The 18,578-nt window shown below is 48.6% G+C and overlaps 1 protein-coding gene and 1 non-coding gene across 2 annotated transcripts in view; both read left to right on the top strand.

The window, feature by feature from the left end:
- The window catches only part of ALAD (aminolevulinate dehydratase), a 393,442-nt gene that overhangs the window by 191,139 nt on the left and 183,725 nt on the right, over window positions 1-18,578 (top strand). The gene's annotated exons all lie outside the window — the stretch shown is intronic.
- On the top strand, window positions 9,515-9,587 carry TRNAT-AGU (transfer RNA threonine (anticodon AGU)). Its single transcript has one exon. It is a non-coding gene; the product is annotated as a tRNA-Thr (tRNA).

The raw sequence follows: 18,578 nt of genomic DNA, 5'->3' as shown, positions 1-18,578 counted from the left end.
TCCTGTTGTCACATTCCACCTATTTTGTCCCTAAACTGTGTGTTTCTGCTGCCCACCATGAGCTGGGGCTGAGCCCCTGCACTCCAGGCTGTAACATCAACATTCCAATGAGATTTTTGCAGAAGACAATTTTAAATCTCCTCTTGAAATTGTATTAATTCTGCAGCCTCACCATGTGGGGCTGTTACAGTTCAGGCAGTTACAGTCTGGAGTGAGGCCCCTGGAAACTAGAGAGTATGAGATCCTTATCTCCAGGCAGCTGGGTATGTATGGCATCATTCCCAACACATCCAGTGTAGACCTCAGGGCATGTTGGACCACCTGTGCTGGTCCCCTCCTTTACCCTGGGTATTGCAGAGCAGCAACAGGAAGGTCACCAGTGCAAGTGGGAGACTCTGGCACTGCCTTTGGCTTCACCTCAGTGGATTTTACAGGGGGGAGTTTCCCAGTCACAGGACCAAGAATTTTCTGTGGTACCCAAGGATTGCTGAGCTCTTCACCCTCTTCTGGCTCTCATTTCTTCCTGACTTAAATGTGCAGGAAAGCAGACCTTACCAGATGCATCCAGAGGAGGTTCCAGCACAAAGTCTGCCTTCCTGCATTAGTTATTTGCATTTGTTGCACCCCTGGTATTTACATCTTTTTTTCTCCAGAGCTATGAGGAGCATTTGAACTGCCAGTGGTGCTGTGCATGCCCAGCCCTTCCATCTGAGCCTGACAGCCTGAGTTTGTGGAGAAGAGTTGAGTGAGGAGCAGGCAGTGATGCTGCCAGGGACCAGCACAGGAGTTTCACCACAGTCTGCTCTGTGTGATTTACACTGCTGGGTCTGATTTGTGACACAGCAAAACAACCGTGGCAATATTTGCTTATTCGCTCACTGAAATGCTGTGTTTTACAGTGCTGAGGTGGCACAGCTCAGAGATGTGCTGCTGGAGCAGTTACATCACAGTGGAAGTGTAAATCCCTATTTTTATGCACTTCCATTTAGCAATTACTGCATTACCTGTGATATAATGCATCCTTTACCCCAAGGATGGGAAATTACTTTTATTTATTGTTCTTATTTCTTTCTTCTTCTCATTTCCACATATCATGATTAACAGGTACCTCAGGGTTGAGACTTAACAAGCTGCAGGTTTTTCTCCTGCAGCTCAGGAGTGCTGAGGGGTTTGATTTGGCTCAGAAATGGTTAAGCTCCTGCAGCTCAGCAACTCATCTGTAATTAGGGACATCTGGCTATAAAACATCCTGCTCTGTGAGGGCTCTTGTGCTAAGGGCTCCATCAGCTGGGTTTTATTCTCAGACAACAGGGAATAGGAGCAGTGACTCTGCTAATCCCTCCTGGACCAGGGGACCACCAGACCCTCTCCAGAGTGGTCTCCCTGGGCTCGTGGCAGGGCTTGTGATGTCCATGGCCTGTGCCTGTGAAATGCAGATTTGCAGCTGGGGCACAAACCCTGAGCTCCTGTGCCACGGGATACTGAGAAATCCCCATTTCTTTCTGTTTCACAAGTGTTCTTGAAAATTCTTGGAAAGGCAGCTTGACTTGTGCCTGCAGGTCTCCCCAGGCCTGCCCAGCACTCACAGCCACACGTTGTTTTCCAAACAAGCTGCATTTTGCTCTTTGCTAATCTGAGGCGGGTCAAGGGTAAAATTTTGACCAACTTTGTATTCCAAGGGGGACTCCAGGGAGAAATTACAGTAGCTTAAAGAGTGACAGCCACATTCCAGAAATAACTCCTGTTCTCTCAGCAGGGAACAAAACAGGCACCCTCAGAGCAACATGTTTATTCCAGACATTAGACCTTTTCCTTTTTTATCCAGGACTGGAAGGAACTCTCACTGGCTTCCAAGAAAACTTTACAAGGGTACTTTAAAGGAAGCCAGGAACTTTAAGGTAGTGGTTGCCACTGGGCTGCTCACAAGCACCAGCAGGTAAGGAGAGCCAGGGAAAGTCAATCCAAACTTCAAGGTTCATTTGAAGGCCAGAAAGAACCCTGTGCCATGTAATCCTGTAGTAACTTTCTCAGTTTTCTCTTGTTTAGCTTCATCTTCCCACTGCTAGAATGATATAAAAAAATATCCAAGTATGGTTACAAGAGCAACAGTGAAATAAGTTTTCCCTTCTTGCAGCAGATCAAATGTGATGCTGAGATTTGTGGGGTTTCTTATAACTCTTAGGATGCAGCTTATGAGCTGTTGCTAGAATCATAACCAGGGTCTATTCATGTTGTTTACAGAGCCCATCACATTGTCAAGCCTTTGAGTGTGTGCTGAGGTGGTCCCTCACCACCACCATCCCACAACTGAATTTAAAGCTGAGCCCAGGGCACTGTCACTGTTGGCTTGCTGGAAATTCAACCTGACATAACAATTCCTCTTGCTGGAGACAAACAGCCCTGTAAATAATGCCACCAAAGCTCCCTGTTGCTTCAGGATGGATGTTTCCAGCTCTGGAAAATAAACATCTTGGCTTTGGTTGGCTGCTTTATTGCAAGAGATGTTGCCCATTGCTGAGCTTTGGCCTTTCCACAGCAGTGGGAGATCAGTCCTGTGATTCCCTTTATATGACTTTTGTTCCGAAAATGTTTTTGAGGATTGCTAAGATTAGCCCTGATTCATGAAAATAAGGCCTAATTTGCTGTACACAAACATTTCCACTCTGTAGCAGTTCCCCTGATCTCTGGGTAAAAGCAAAGAGCACAGTGGAAACTCCTATTTCCCATGGAAATCAGGACTGTGACTGTCACGTTCTGCTTTTCATACTCCACATCTCACAGGTGGAACTGGGACAACTCCACAGCATTGTCAGGAGGTTTGGCCTGGAAAAAGCAGCCATGGAGACAGGAGGCATCTGATGGGAGAAACAAGGCATGGGAGTTTTTTCTGGTACCCAAGAATCTGCAATGAGCACTGGGGGTCTATCCATGGATAGGTGTTGCCACAGTGGGCAGAGGATATTTAAGTTTGTTGCAGCTAAACAGGTAAAGTTTAACTAAACAGGTGAAGTTACTCTTGGTGACTAAAGTTCAGCATGAGGGTAAGTGCAATGCTCCACCAGCAAACATGGTGGGATTGACTGGGGCAAAAGTCAGTCTTGGAAACTGGAAAAGCCAACTACTGGATATAAACACCTCTGTAAGACAGAGCTTGCTGGGATAAAGACGGTAAGAAATATATATTTTACCCCCAAATTGTGCAATTGCACAAAGTTTTCATACCTCACCTTGCCGAATTCTTCAACCCTCACAGTCATCATCATCTCCCACTAAATTCCCTTTATTCTAATTTAATCACTAAACTAAGCCCACCTGATCAATGTGGGGTGTGTGCCAGAGCCAAGGATGGGCACTGGCCATGCCTGGCAGCAGGATGATCCTACACCTGGTCACAGGAGGAACATGAAGAGTCTATTCCAGAAGAAAAGTAGGATTGTGTCAACAACCCATTCAACCTTTGTGCTGACATACAGTCTATTGGTGCTGGTTTGGAACTGAAGAAGTATCTCCTGCAGAAATGCTGGGGGAGAGCTGTATCTTCTTAATGATCAAGTATTTCTTAGAGTAGAAGCCAATCGTAGCACCTGGCTATAAACACAGCCTAGATCCAAACAGAGCATGAAAAATGAGTCAAAAGATGGTTTTTCACTAGCCTGGTTCCCACTGAACAAGAAAATCCAGCCCTAGTGCCTTCCTTAACAGTCATTTCATCATGACCCTGGACAAACTTGCTTCAGGACTTGGCACTGCATGGAAGCACTTCAGGGCGAGACGTTTCTGGTCCTTCAGACTCCACCAGCAGAAAGTTTCTTTATTCTCCAGCCTGTTGGTAGCAGATGTGGGGGCACTGCATGGACCTAGAAAATAAATTAGTACTTAACAATTTAGCAATTATCATTCCTTCTGGTCTTCCTCACTTTTCACAGTGCCATTGCCACCAGAGGCCCTCGGGAAGCCCTCCCAGCACCTCAGGAGACAGTTTTGCTTTGGTTCACAAGGTCTGTGTGGTGAGGAAGGAGCTCATGGGGGCTTCACCACTGATCCTGCACAGCCACAATCTGCTGGTCATCTCTTACCAGCTGGTGGAAGATTATCCCAGGTTTCCAACATGGAGAAAGCCTGGGATGGATTAACATTACTTGCCTTGTGCAACTGGGCCACGTTCCACTGCTTTCAGGTTATGGGAAGAAAGCTGTTTGCAGGAGTGTTAGGGGTAAAAATGGAACAACTGCCAGCCTTGCACACACCAGGAACTTCATCTGAGGATGGAGTATAGTCCTGCCTGGAGGACAGGTCACCAGGCAAGGGGCAAACCTGCTCCTGGCTGGGGTCAGACCTCAGCAGCCTCTGGTCACCTATGAGGGGTTGGTGCAAAACAGGAGCTGTGCCAGGAAAGACTCCTGGGGTGGGGAGAGATCAAACAAAAACTGCAACCAGAGGCCAGCCCCAGGCTGGGGGGACAGTGCCATCAGGGCATGGCATGAGCTCTTCTGGTGCTCACTGGTGTCAGAGGCAAAAGCACTGGGGTGGCAGTGGCAGCAGTAAAAGTCAGTAGTAAAAACTCCTGTTTTTACTCCAGGCCAGTGAGAGCATTGCAAGGGTCTGACCCTGAGGTGAAAATATCAAAGTGTCTCAGGACACACCGACAGAGAGAAATGCAGTTGCAGAGGAGTTTCCCTCAGGAAAGCACGGACACAGCCTTTCCAGCCCCACCGAGCCTTTCCCATTCACCACCCCATCACTTTTCATTACCAGAAGCATTTACTGCTCACCAAAGGGCTTCCAGCAGCAGTACACATTGAAAGCACATTATTTTTCAAGTCGAGGTGTGAAAACAGCCTGTATCAAACTGTCCCCCCTGTTTCCTTCTGCCAGCCCGTGTCTCTCATGGCCCAGCCATGTGTTCCCAGGCTCTGAGCCCAGCTGCTCTTGTAAACCACGCTCCGAGCACATGTTCCTGCATGGGATGTCCATTATTATTTTCAGATTTATTTGACTGGTGTGTGTCCTCACTGCATGTCCCCAAAGGGCTCCTTTCAGCAGGATTTGTACAAAGTTGCTTGATTGGCTTCAAGCTTCTTTGTGAGTTTACTCAATGCCAGGCTCAGGCACTGAACCCATGCCAGGTAATTCATCATTTCTCCTTAAAAGCTATAGACAGAATCCTGCTCTCGGCTTGTCATAAAGGCCTGAGAATTGCCTTTCAGCCCACCTAATGAGGGTTTGTGTTTTCCTACGCTTGGGAGGATGGATGGTCTTAATTTCCGCTTTCGTTCAAAGAAAGCAATTTTCTTCCACAAAAAAGACCAGGAATAATAGACACAATGTGGCTTATTCTGAGTCACCCTTTAACCATTTGTACTTATATTTTCTCTTTGTCCATCTTCCTACTAAGACCCTGAAACTCAGAGTTCTTTCAGCTGCTGTTGTGTGTTTTCTCCTGCCATGAGACATTTCTGTGCCTGAGGGTTCAATGCACAGCCATCACCCTCTCCCAGACTTTCTGCAGGCTGGCAGAGCCTCCATAAATACTTCCCTCAAATTTGAGGTGTTCAAGGCTGGGTTTTACTATTCCAGCTCCACAGGACTTGCCTGTTTGATGGGAAGAATCTGAGGCACAAGGGACTGTGCAGGGACAAAGCTCCTTCTGTGCCCAGAAATCATCCCAGTGACACCCCAGTGCGCCAAGGTGGAGGCTCTATAGGAGGTCCCAGTCAGCCTGGCACTGCCCATATTTAACAATTCTACATGAATATTCATGGGCATGACAGGGTTTCTCATTGTCCAATATTTGGCCAAATGGTAAACAGAAAGTTCAGTTTGATTTCTCTGCTTCTTGCTCTCTCCACATTCACCCCACATTTGTCACTGTTTCATCCCCAACTGGGAACTCAGCCCATCAGATTCAGCTACTTTCCTTGAGTTGGCATCCTGAGGGCTCACCAAGGGAGGATAAATCAGCAAGGAAGGAGAGAAAACCAGCTGATCCATCTGCTGGATGCTCCTTCTGCTGCCTCTGCAGTGAAAATGGACTGAGGTGCCCCTCCCTTGCTCGCTGCCAGGGACAGTCTCAGTTTGTCTCTGCTGAGTAAAACGTAACCCAAACCAGCAGTGTCACAGGTCTCAGCTGAAAGACCCCAGGGAATGGACTGGAGCTGTGTCAGGGCAGGGTCAGGTTGGATCTCAGGAAAAGATTCTTCCCTCAGAGTGGGGTTGGCACTGACCAGGCTCCCCAGGGCAGTGGGCACAGCCCCAAGGCTGCCAGAGCTCCAGGAGAGTTTGGATGATCCTCTGGGGCACTGGGTGTGACCCTTGGGGATGGGCCTGTGCAGGGCTGAGAGTTGGACTCGCTGATCCTTGTGGGTCCCTTCCAACTCAGCATATTCTGGAATTCTGTGAAAGAGCTCCAACCAGGAAAAATGGATGCTGAAACTACACCTTCACACCTGACTGCACCAGGTTCCATGATTTCAACACCAAGCAGGGAATCCAGCAGTACCTCATCCACGTGACTGGGAGAATGCTGCCTTCCAGCAGGACAGTTTCTATTTTTCCAGTTTTCCTACATGCTGGGGCAGACACCCAGCTGTGGGTGGGCAGTGTGGTGGCTGGAGCAGCCCCTGGAGATGCACCAGGCTCAGCTCCATTGGTGACAAACCAGCAGGAACAACGAGAGCTGGAGCCAGGCTGTACTCAGGTGCTTATCCAGCCTCATGCACCAGGTGAGGCAGCACCACAGGATCAGGAGTTGTCCCAAATCCAACATTGCTGTGCAGAGAGTGATGTGTGTCCATCCTGCAGCTCAGGCTCACTCCTTAAGGCCACGTGTCCTGGCCATGCCTGGGCACAACCAGCCACTCTGGGACAGTGCTTCTACCTCCCTGGAAAGCCTCAGTGTGTGTGTGATCCCTCTTGGTGTCACTGGAAGGGAATTCTTTAATTTCTCTGCCTTTGGTTTTGCAGAAGAACATCTCCAAGCTTCAGGACTGTGACAGGGCACAGAGAGTGGGAAGTGTCCCAGTGGGATGCTGAGGATGGAGACAGGAGGAAGAAACTGTGGAATACAGCCATGAAAGCTTTGGCACTGATTATCCCCTTCCCCCCATGCAGGCACCAGCTGGAAGGTCCTGTCAGTGTGGGATGTGAATGTGATGAACCACACCCTGGTGATCACTGCTGACACCTCTGCTGCTGCTGAAAGCCAGCCCTGAGACCACAGCAGAGGCAGGACCTGGAGCAGGGAGAAAAAAGCAGCAGCTTGTGGTGCCATCAGGCTGAGTTTGTGCCAGGGGCTGCCCCGTGGGGAACTGACATGGTTTGAAGCTGGCTCCCTGCCAAGTCTCCAAACCTTACCACAAGAAGTCCCTCCCCCCCCAAAAAAAACCTCAGGGAGAAGAGGGAGAAAAAAACAACCAAGAAAACCGAAATGAGAGACAGCTAAAGCAATATATATAAATATATTTACACTTATGTTACAGTTATATACGATTGAAATATATATATAATTTCACAAGGGAAAGGGAAGGGGGAAGGAAAAAGGAACAAAACCAAAATAAAATATATATATATATATATATATCCTGATTAGTAGCCCAATATCTAGCAACTAAAAGAATTGGCAAAAAAAAAACTATCTTACTACTCTCCTTGGGACAATGGAGAGTCGCTCTGGAACAATCGCCGGCAACCTCCGTCTCCCAAGGTCGACAAGGCCCCACCAGGCCTCGCTCCCCAACCCCACAGACCCAACAGCAGGGAACCTGCACCTCCAAGCCGCCGGATGGAAAGAGAGCGAAGGCCTTCCCTCCTTTCTTCTTATAGCCCGGCTTACGTAAAAATCGTAGGGAATACTGGGTGAATCTGGGCACTTCCCTGGTTACAAACTGGTCACCAAGGAAGGCCTAGCCCAAACTACCACAGGAACAAGCCCAGCCTGCACAGAGGGCCCAGAATCACATCCAGGAGGAGGTTGGAAGGCACCTGGGAAGGTCAGCTGGACACCCCCTGCTCGAGCAGGGCCACACAGAGCCAGTTCCCCAGGACTGTGTGGTGGGCAAAGGACCAAGTCCATCATTGTATCCCCTCTCCAAACCAGACAGACCCCACAGGCCTCAGGAGGTGCCACAGGCACCTTCCAGCCACAGTGGCCAAAAGAAAAGGATCACATCCACCACAGTAGTCCCTCTCCACAACACAAGGATCCCAAAAGCTTTAGGGCCCAGCAGGAAAAGCTGAGCTGAGTACCAGGAAAAGGGGGAGAAAGCAGAACCCTCGCAGTGAAACAAAATCCAGCCACTGTGTTGTGTGGCAGTTGCAGTGAGGACTCTCCGTGCCTGGGTCACTGTGACTGACAGAGCCTTTCCAAACATCACCCAAAATCCAGGGGCTGGAAACAGGCACAGAGCTGTGCCATCAAATACACTCTCTGCAGTAATTACTGATGGCACCCGAGGCATCCAGGCCTTTAAAGTTTAATGGGTGTGTTAAGAAGGGAGGAAACAGAAAAAATGCTGGGAGTGTTTCTTATGACACTCCTTTCCAACTACCTTTGGTGAAGAATGAAGCTCCAAAAAAGATTACACTGGAAATTCAGACACCAAAGAGTAGCTTTGAAATACAAAAGTTCCCAAATCAGCCAAGGTGCCCAAAGCAGAGCAGGGACTTCTGAGAAAACACTGACATGTGTGAAGAGCTGACAGGAAAAACCAAATACACAGCTGATTCCCAATGAGAAGGAATGGAATAGACTGATTTGGGTTGAAAGGGATCTTGAAGTTCACCTCAGTCCACCCCCTGCCATGGGCAGGGACACCTTCCACTATGCCAAGTTGCTCCAAGCCCCGTCCAACCTGGCCTTGGACACTTCCAGGGATCCAGGGGCAGCCACAGCTTCACTGGGCAACCTGTGCCAGGGCCTCACCACCCTCACAGGGAAGGATTCTTTCCCAGTATCCCATCTAACCCTGCCCTCTGCCAGTGGGAAGCCATTCCCCCTTGTCCTGTCCCTCCAGGCCCTTGTCCCAAGTCCCTCTCCAGCTCTCTTGGAACCCCTTTAGGGCCCCTGGAAGGCCACATTTAGGTCACCCTGGAGCCTTCTCTTCTCCAGGCTGAATAATCCCATTTTTCTCAACCTTTCCTCATGTGAGAGAGGCTCCTGCCCTCAGAGAATCTTTGTGGCCTGTATTTCTTTCCTTCTTTGATAAATTAGTGCAACAACCATGAAGAGGCCAGAGATCATTGGTTCTTGTTTGTAAACTTCCCAAACTACTTGGCCAGGGAAAAGGGAGCCATCCCTCTGGATGTCCTCACAGGAATGAGCTGAAGGAGAGAAAATCCAGGTTTGGGTTGACCTGGTAGTTTTGTGACTCCACTGTTTCTGTTGGTGCAACTTGGAAAGAGAATGGAAAATCCCTGGAGCAGCACATTCCATCAGTGCAGGTTCCATTTCACTGCAGAGTTAAGAGAAAATTATTATATGAAATGTTTGTAAAGGCAAAAGCACCCAAATTTCAGAGGCTCCATAGCTCAGGGGTTAGAGCACTGGTCTAGTAAACCAGGGGTCGTGAGTTCAAATCTCACTGGAGCCTTGGGGGTCCTGAACCTTCTGCAAAGATATTCCTGTTCATTTCCAAAATGTTGCTGAGAGATGATTTTTTGGAACATCCACCCCAGCCTATATGAAATACAAACACCCCATAGCACCTATAGCAAATAACAGGCAATGAGAAGCAGAGAAAATAGCAATGGTCAGAGTTGCACCCTGGAAACATTTTTAATGCAGAGCAATCAGAGACAGGAAACACCCAGTAATGGGATTTAGAGCCTTGTGAACCCTGCAGGCTTTGTGAAGTTCATTGATGAACAAATCTGAAATGGCTGCCAGGTATTTCCAGTCAGAGCTGCTTCATCTCTTCATGCATCAGCAGGATGATCAAATTATGTCTCCAGAGCTCAGTGATTGCAGAGCTGGCTGGAAACATCATAAATATGGTTTGGGGAGGAACAGGAACATTGTTCAACAGTAATAGTAACAACAGAGATCTGCTAGGGGGGCTGGAAAGTTACCATTTTTAAGAATGAAGAAATACCTAGGAACTAACATATTTTGCATCTTGAGTTCCACGAATTGCAGTCCAGATTTGTGAGATTTCCTACTCTGTCTTTGCACAAGTCCCTTTCTCCTGCTCATTTTCCAATAGACTTCCTATACTGAATCCACCAAAGTGATCCAAACCAGTGATGTAAAAGGTCATTTCTGAATTAGAAAAGGGCTCAAAAGCCTGAAACATTTTGTCTGGTGGAGGTGGGCACTTTGTTCACCTCTGTTCAGCCTGTTGCCTCACAGCTCTGTTGTCCCAAAAGAGTGAGTTTTGGTGGGCTGATGTCTTTTCTCCGCATGAGGAATGACCTGCAGGAATTTCTTGTCTTTCCTCTGTGTGTGTCACAGTAAGGCTAAAGAAACAGGAGTCAGCAGGGTTCCCAGTAATCTGCAACCCAATAAACCAGCACAAGTTATTGTTGCTGTAACCCAAGATACTGGAAAATGGGCAGATGTGTTTTACTGAAAGTGAATTTGTCTCTAGACTGTTGTGGCTCTACATCTCCTTACCCTGTCCCTCATTCCAGCTTATCTTTTATTTTGCTTTTGTATGAAACTGCTGAGCAAGACCCAAAAAGATCTTTGTGGTTCAAGTTCCCTTTTGCAATCAGGCTCCTGATTTTGGCTTAGCTGAGCCTGGGAGGGATGGAAATGATCCTTTGAAACTTTAATGTCTCTCATCTCCCTGCAAAAGCAACAAATGCTCAGGATATGTTTTGCTGAATTCTTAATCTATCCTTCATACTGATGTAAAAGCTCCTCTCCCTGTGACCCTCCTGCAATGCAGAGCACCAAGCACACTGATGATGCTTCTTAAACATGGTGCAAAAATGATTTTCCCCGTGGGCCTGGGCCCTAAATCCCTTTGTATCCATCACCCATCATCTTTTTCTCTGCTGAAAACAGAGCTTTTCAAAAATAGAGCTTGACAAGAGGGGCAAAGAGGGCAAAGTGGTTTATATCCATATGCTGAAGCCTTGGTAAGTGTGGGAGGGAGGGAGGGAGGAAAGGCACCTCCTCATCTTCATTGCTCCCCAGGGCAGTGGGCATGGCCCCAGGGCTGCCAGAGCTCCAGGAGTGTTTGGACAACACTCTGAGGGCCAGGGGGGATCGTTGGGGTGTCTGTGCAGGGCCTGGAGCTGGACTGGATGGTCCTGGTGGGTCCCTTCAGTTGACCTGTTAGGTGGAAATGCTCCACCTTCTTCCAGAGATCCAGGGAAGGTTGTGTAGCTCTACCACAAGAGCCATAACAAGGCTGGTCCCCTTATGGATTTGCTCAGGGAGAACTCCTGCTCTTTAAAGTTGTGACCTGCCCCAATCCAGAACCAGGCACCCTTTTATTGCTCTGTTTAGGAGATTTAAAGGTGTCATCCTGTTTATCCATGAAAACTTGTTTTTTCATATTTTCCTGAAAACTTCAGAAACCATTTCTATTTTTAAAGACCATCCTGGACTCTGTGCATTTCTCTGACATGCTTTTCATTCCTGGGTCTCCTTCCAAGGGTTGTATCAAGCTGGGCAGAGAAATCATTTATTTCATTATAAACAACAGTGAACTTTGTGGCCCAGCAGGCTGGACCATGGAGATGCCCATGGTCATGCCCTGAACCCAAGGACCACGTTCTCAGAGCTGCATTTCTGCCTCCAGATCAGTTCTAGCGAAGGCCTCAACTAACCCAGTTCTTAAGTCATGTGGGAAACTACAAATAAATAATTTAATTGAGGGAGGGAAAGTTTGAGCAAGAGCCAGTGAAAATGTTCCCATGTTTAAAGAGGTTTTAGACTTAGCAATACAATTTACACTGATGTTAAAATTTGACATCCACAAGGATCAAATGGCATCCTTGAGCCTCAGCCCAGAGGAGAAATATCTGATAAAATTGGTAGGACTGCAGAATTCAGAGTGGGGAAAAATCCCCTAAAGTTATTTATTTTCCAGTTGTCCCATAATGAACATGCTCAATCCATTATTCCAAACAAGATATTGTGGTTTGAACAATATTTTTTAAAAAACAAATCTGAAATGGTTTTTTTGCATCCTGGAGAAAGGGTGAATGCAGCTGTCAAAGGCAGCTCCAGTTTGCACCATCACCCTCCCACTGCAGTTTCCTCTTGCACCAAGAGCTGTCCCTCGTTCAAACCCTGCTTCCCTACAGAGCTGAACTCCACACCCCCAGCCAGAGAAATCCCTAAAATCCATAAACTGTGCCAAGGGATCAGGGCACTTGCTCAGCCACACTGGATGTTTAGGTGGGAGGAAACCCCCTGCTGCTCTTCCAGTCCTTCTACTGACACCTCTGGGTAAGACAAAATGGCCTTTGGGGGAAAATCAAACCAAAATATGGGGGAAAATGATTCACACCAAACAGCTAGTGAAAAAAAAGAGAGAATGAGAAGTGCTCAAAGGTTCATCCCGACTTTGCAGTGGTCATGGGCCAAGGGATCTCTTTCAAATGCAAAGAAGACAAGATTCCCAGATTCCCTCCTCACTGGAGGACAGAGATAATCTGCAGTTAAAGCTCTGCCAGGCACAGGGAGATCTGTTCACAGCCTGTGTGTCATCCACCCACAGCCACAACGATTCCTCACCGCCTTGGTGCAGAATTTTTCCCAGGGAGTTTGTCAGCTCCCTGCATTTTAAGCACTGGAACAGGTTCCTCAGGGAAGTGGTGGAGTCACTATCCCTGGAAGTGTTCAAAGAACATGGCACTTCATGACGTGGCACTTCGTGCCATGGTTTTGTGGGCACAGGGGTGTTTGGTTAAGGGCTGGACTTGATCTTGGAGGTCTCTTCCAATCCTAATGTTTCTGTGGCTCTGTGATCTCCCGGAGCCAGTGCAATCACCACCTGCTTCTCCTGGATCACAAGGCCTGAAAAGAGCTTTCTATAAAATCCAGTAATGCAACAGCTTCAGTGAGACCTTCTGGCTGCCCAGAAAGGCTGAAAGCAAAGACACTGTGCACCCAAAGCTGATGGAACGCGGTCTTGGTGCTCCCCAGGTGTGCCAGCACTGCAGGCTGATATGGCATCTTCCCAGAAGGCCTGAAAATCTTGATGCCCTGTCACTGACTGGCCATTTCTTTGGAATATGTGAGCCTCTTGCAAGCACAGAGCCCTAGCAGCAGGCAAAGGTCACCTCCAAGCTGGAGTCAGGCCAAGAAGCTCAGAATCAAAAGCTGCTGGCCAATATCACCGTATCCCAAATACCTGCATGGATGTTTGGGAGGGATCACACCCTGATTCCAGGAGAAAACCCCCAACCCAGCAGTTCACATGGACAGGTGACAGCACTGGCAACATGGCTCAAAGCCACAGACTGATGGGGCAGGTTCTCAAAGCTCTTCTTTAGCATTCAGTGGGGTTTGCACAACACCCTGTTTGTGGAAACACCGAGTTCCAAGTCTCTTACTGGCTGTGCTGCTCACCCTGAAAACTTCCAAATCTATTGAGCAGGCTGGGAAACCTTGCCTTCCTAATGGCAGGTCCCTCAGGGTTTCATACTGACACTATAATCCTCCAGGACCCAGTGAGATACCACTGACCCACTCAGGGCAGCTGGAATATGAGATTCCTTCACAGCAAACATCCTCGTCCCTGGGGGCCATTCCTCCATGAAAGACCTGGAGTAAAACACAGGATTGTTGTAGTTACTGCAAATTTAACCAAACTATAAAAAGCCAACCACACCCACTTTCACCTGGGCACCCTGCCATTCAACTAGGAACTGGAGGGCAGCTCTGGGATGGGGGTGGGAGTCTGTGAGGACACAGCAGAGGAACGGTGGCTCTGTCTCCAATGGGGAGATGGAGGGAGTTTATTGTGTTTAGTCTCACCACAGGAAGGCTAAAAGTAGACATGACTAACTCCTATAAATACCACAGGAGTAAACAAACAGCAGGAGAAAGAACTATTTAAACTCAATTACATGATGAGCAGGAATGAATATGTGAGGTTGGAATCTAAAAATTAAAAAAGTTAAAAAAATATAAAAATGAGAGGAGCAATTTTTGCAAGCAGCACAAGCAACACGAGGAGGAAACCCCAGGAGAGGTGACAAACCAGCAGGTTATGGAGGAGCTGGAGAGCACAGCTGGACTCAAGAGCCCAGAGCTCCTGTCCTGTGTTCTATCCATCAGTGATATCCTGGAGTCACAGAATCCCAGACTAGTTTGGGTTGGAAGGGACCTTAAAGACCATCTCATTCCACCCCCTACCATGGTCAGGGACACCTTCCACCATCCCAGGTTGCTCCAAGCCCCATCCAACCTGGCCTTAAACAGCTCCAGGTGTAATCCTGTCCAAGTTCAGCAGTGCCCTGTGCTGAGAATACTTGTGTGTATCCGGGTCTATTGTTAACAGTCTTTAAACTTGTTTCTACAAATGCTCCTGAAAATTACTTTAGGCCTGTTTTCTCCTTCCCCCTGGAGAGCTTGTGAGTTACCTGTTGGTTGCCTCACACCCCCCCCTGCCTGCTAGGGAGCAGTTCATTCCCTGTGCAGGGAGCCTACTTAGAGAGCTCCCTTGTTCTAATAATGATCACCTATTTATAGCCTTTTATAATTTGTTTCATGACAAAGGGATTCTGCAAGATGGTCCTTGATTCTTGCAAGTTTGTAATGATTTTTTCCCTTCCTGTGTTATTGAAAGTAGCTTTTGTGCTCAGAAAAATGCCTGTAATAAAGGCTATTTCATGTGCTCAGGGTAAATGATAGGGACTTTAATAGGCTTCTGATGAAAGCTTAAAATTTCTCTTTGTTTCCCTTCAGTTCTTTTCAATCTTCTGTGTCAGATGAGCCTGGCTTAGCCTGAGACTTCCAAAAGCAGACAAGGTACAGAGGAAAATGCTCTCAGTGCTGTTCAGCCTTCCTCAGTCCTCAGCCCCAAGTCTCTGGTGGTGGCACTTTGCAAACAGCAGAAGGGCAAAATCTGGAGATGGCACTGTCTGGGCTTAATCTGCTCATACCCATAACTGTCCCTCACCAGATATGACAATTGAATTATTTCTGCTGGGCCAGCTGTTAAATATTGTTGGCACTGATACAACTGGCCTTATGAAATGCTCCCCAGCCCTTCCCCCCACAGATCTCTGCACCATCACAGCCACCACTGCGGACTGCAGTGCACAACTGCATCATTTGCACTCCAGAAGACCCTCACCAAGTTTTCTCCATTTTCTACAATATTTTTAACCTAAAGAAGAGTTTTTCTCTCCAAGCTTCTCCAGGTGAGGTGATGGTGGCCTATCCTACGTGCGGTGCTGTTGTGGGAAGGTCAAAGCAGAGGAAGAAATCTTTCCCTTTGCTCTCCGTGTGTCAAGGCTCAGACTTAACACAGCCCCCTGTCTGTAGGGGAAACAGGACAGGGAGAGTGGAGCCCTGAAGCCACAGCCAGACCCTGCACCCTGCCAAAGCCAGCAGGGCCTCACCAAGCCATGGGCTGCAGGATTTCACCAGACAAGGGTCAGGTTCACACCACTGTGGTTCTTCTCTTCTTACCCAGTCCCAGCTGGGCCTGGAGTTTCTTCACATTTGGAGCTTTCACCAACTCTCTGATGGGCTGCAGCTTTGTTAACTAGTAGAATCATAAAATCTGTATGAGCTGGAAGGGACCCACAGGGACCATCCAGTCCAACTCCTGGTCCTGCACAGACACCCCAACAATCCCACCCTGTCCCTCAGAGCATTGTCCAAACCCTCCTGGAGCTCTGGCAGCCTTGGGGCTGTGCCCACTGCCCTGGGGAGCCTGATCAGTGCCAACCACTTTTCCTGAGATCCAACCTAAGCCTCCCCTGGGACAGTTCCAGCCATTCCCTGGGTGCTGTCACTGCTCACAGAGAGCAGAGATGGTGCTGTCCCTCGTGAGGAAGCTGCAGACCCTGGTGAGGTCTGTCCTCAGTCTTCTCTTCTCCAGCTGAACAAACCCAGTGACCTCAGCCACTCCTCAAGAAACCTTCACCATCTTCGTGCTTCTCCTTGAACCCTTCCTAATGGCTTTAGATCTTGTACTGTGGTGCCCCAAACTGCCCCCGGGACTCGTGTTGCCCCTGCCTGGGCAGTCCATGGCCCTGCACCACCTCTGCCTTTCCCCTTTCCTCATTTCCCAGCCTTTGCCTTTTGCCCCTTTGCTTGGACCCCCCATTTCTGACACTCCCAGTTGCTGACGCTCCATCTCCACACGCCCTTCCAGGTGCCAGCTGGGACGTCCCCGGGCATCCTGGCCATTGCCACACTGTCGATGGGATGTGCCTGGGACCACCAGGAGGCATTAGTCCTCCACCAGTCCTCCACCAAGGGCAGGTGGGTGGTGGGAAAGCCTTGCCCGGCTGCTCAGCCCCAGAATCCTCGTCCCAGTTTGGCTCCAGGGCCCGGCAATGCCTTTCATGTCAACCACAGCTCCAGGAGGGACAGAGCCTCAGCACCAAACTCGGTGTCTGGGAAGCCTGGCGGGGTGATCTGGCCTCGCCTGCGTTAGATCAGCCTTGGGGTTCTCTTTTACCATGAGAGGGCAGCACCTGGGCCTGCTGGAAGAGCTCCTGCCTATGGAGCTTCCAGCAAAGACACACCAGCCTCCCTGGAAAACATTCGGCAAACCTACAGGGGGTTCTTTTGCTTCCAGTCCAAGAGTTAGGCAGATGATGGGTCCAAACTAAACCCTTCACACAGCTTTCCCTCACAGTTGGGCTGTGTGCCTCTTCCTGTGCCTAGTTGCACAAAAGGATGTGGAATTGCCAGGGAATTCTTCCTGTTCCGCTCAGGACAGAGGTGAATTGGGTTTTGTTTTGTTTTCTCAGCTGTCACAACCAAAGTGTTTCAGGAATTCGTGGGGACCGGGGAGGGACTACAAGTCTCAGGCTCCAGTGGGGCCTTTGGGTTTCCTCCACACCCCAGCTGTGACTCCCCTGTTCATCCCCAGTGACAAACCTGGGCAATCAGGACTCTCAGAGAGCCTGGTGTTGGCTTCCTTGCCCAGGGGAGCCTGAAGTTTCCTTTCTCAGGAAGGCAGCGCTACTGAAGGTGTGTGTCTGCTTTTATTTTACCTTCTTTCTCTCCTTCCCCCTGTCCAGCAGTGGGAGCAGCAGGATCCAGTTTGCAGGGACACAGCACACTCTGTAGTGCAGGGAAGGCTCTCACAGCCCTGAGCACAAGCAAGCATTTGGAAAGCAAAAAGCCATTTCAGCAGACACTGTGCATCACATGGATGCCCATCTGAGGGCTTCCAGGGGGTGGCACATTCCCTTTGTGGAGAAAAACACGTTCTAGAGTGACTCTCTTTGTGTTGGTAGAGGTAATTTTCCTGGAAACCATTCAGAAACTTCCTGATTCAAACACAATTGGCTGTGGCCCTGCAGCTGCATCGATGCTGCTGGAAAGCAGCATAATTACATTGCTACTGACATCAGCTCAGGCCCCATCCCCTGTCCTCAAGGCTGAGACCAGACGTTCAGCCTATACCAACAGCTTGTGAATGTGAGGCATTGAGAAGTCAAAGGATTAGTCTCAAGGAGTTCATTTTCTGCCATGAAATTCATAGACTGAGCATAAACAAAAGAGGGCGAATATCCCCAAAGAGCACAGAATGAACCTTTTCAGTTGGTTTCATTGGCAGTGCATTTTTTTTTCACAATAACTGGTTGTCTCAGTTGATTTTGGAAGGAGCAGGCAGAACTGAAATAAAGCTATTGGACTTCTCTGAGTGGGAACTGAAATGTTAGATACTCTGCTGACTTGTGCTGGCCTCATAGTCAAATGTGATATTCCCCTTGGCTTTCCAAAGTGTTAATGAAGTCCAGAGACGACCTCAACTCTTGCTTTATATTTCATGGAACATTAATGGCAAATCCAGCCCCTGGCCCAGCACAGCAGATGTCTCAAATGCAGCCCAAATGCGACCTTGGCTCCTTTTCAAGCCCTTTCAGAGCCTCAGGGCAGAGCCTCAGCTGGGTCCCACAGCACAACCTGAGACCCTGCAGCCATTGCCCTCCACTGGAGATCTGCTCTGAGTGCAGATATTGTATATTCGGCACCCCAAGGGAAATTTTATCCTCATTATAGCCCTGAGTCCAGTCCTGGACCTAGTCCAGACCCTGGGAGGTTGCCCAGAATCTCTTCTGCACTGGAACCATTCCTGATCCAAGTCATACCTTTTTCTGTGCCCCACAGGCCCATCTGTGCCCCACACAATTGGATTGGATGTTGCACCTCTAAGCCTGTAGCCGAGTGGGAAGATGTTCCCATGGGACTCAGGCACATTCCTCCTGTCTTGCTGGACACTCCCTTTTGCCTTTTCACAGGCTTTGGGACAAGGTTGTACCTTTCTTCAAGGTGAGAGGAGTGAGCATTGAAATTATATATTCTGAGAGCAACCCCTGGTTTATGGCCTTTCCTTCTGATCCCACTAATTTAAGCTCCACTCTGTACTACAGCTTCTATTTTCTCCTGTACCATCACCCTCCTCTGGGGCTCCCAACCATTTATTTTC

This window comes from Pseudopipra pipra, chromosome 20 (assembly GCF_036250125.1).
Source record: "Pseudopipra pipra isolate bDixPip1 chromosome 20, bDixPip1.hap1, whole genome shotgun sequence".
NCBI lineage: Eukaryota > Metazoa > Chordata > Aves > Passeriformes > Pipridae > Pseudopipra > Pseudopipra pipra.
This window is presented reverse-complemented; position numbering and strand designations above follow the sequence as displayed.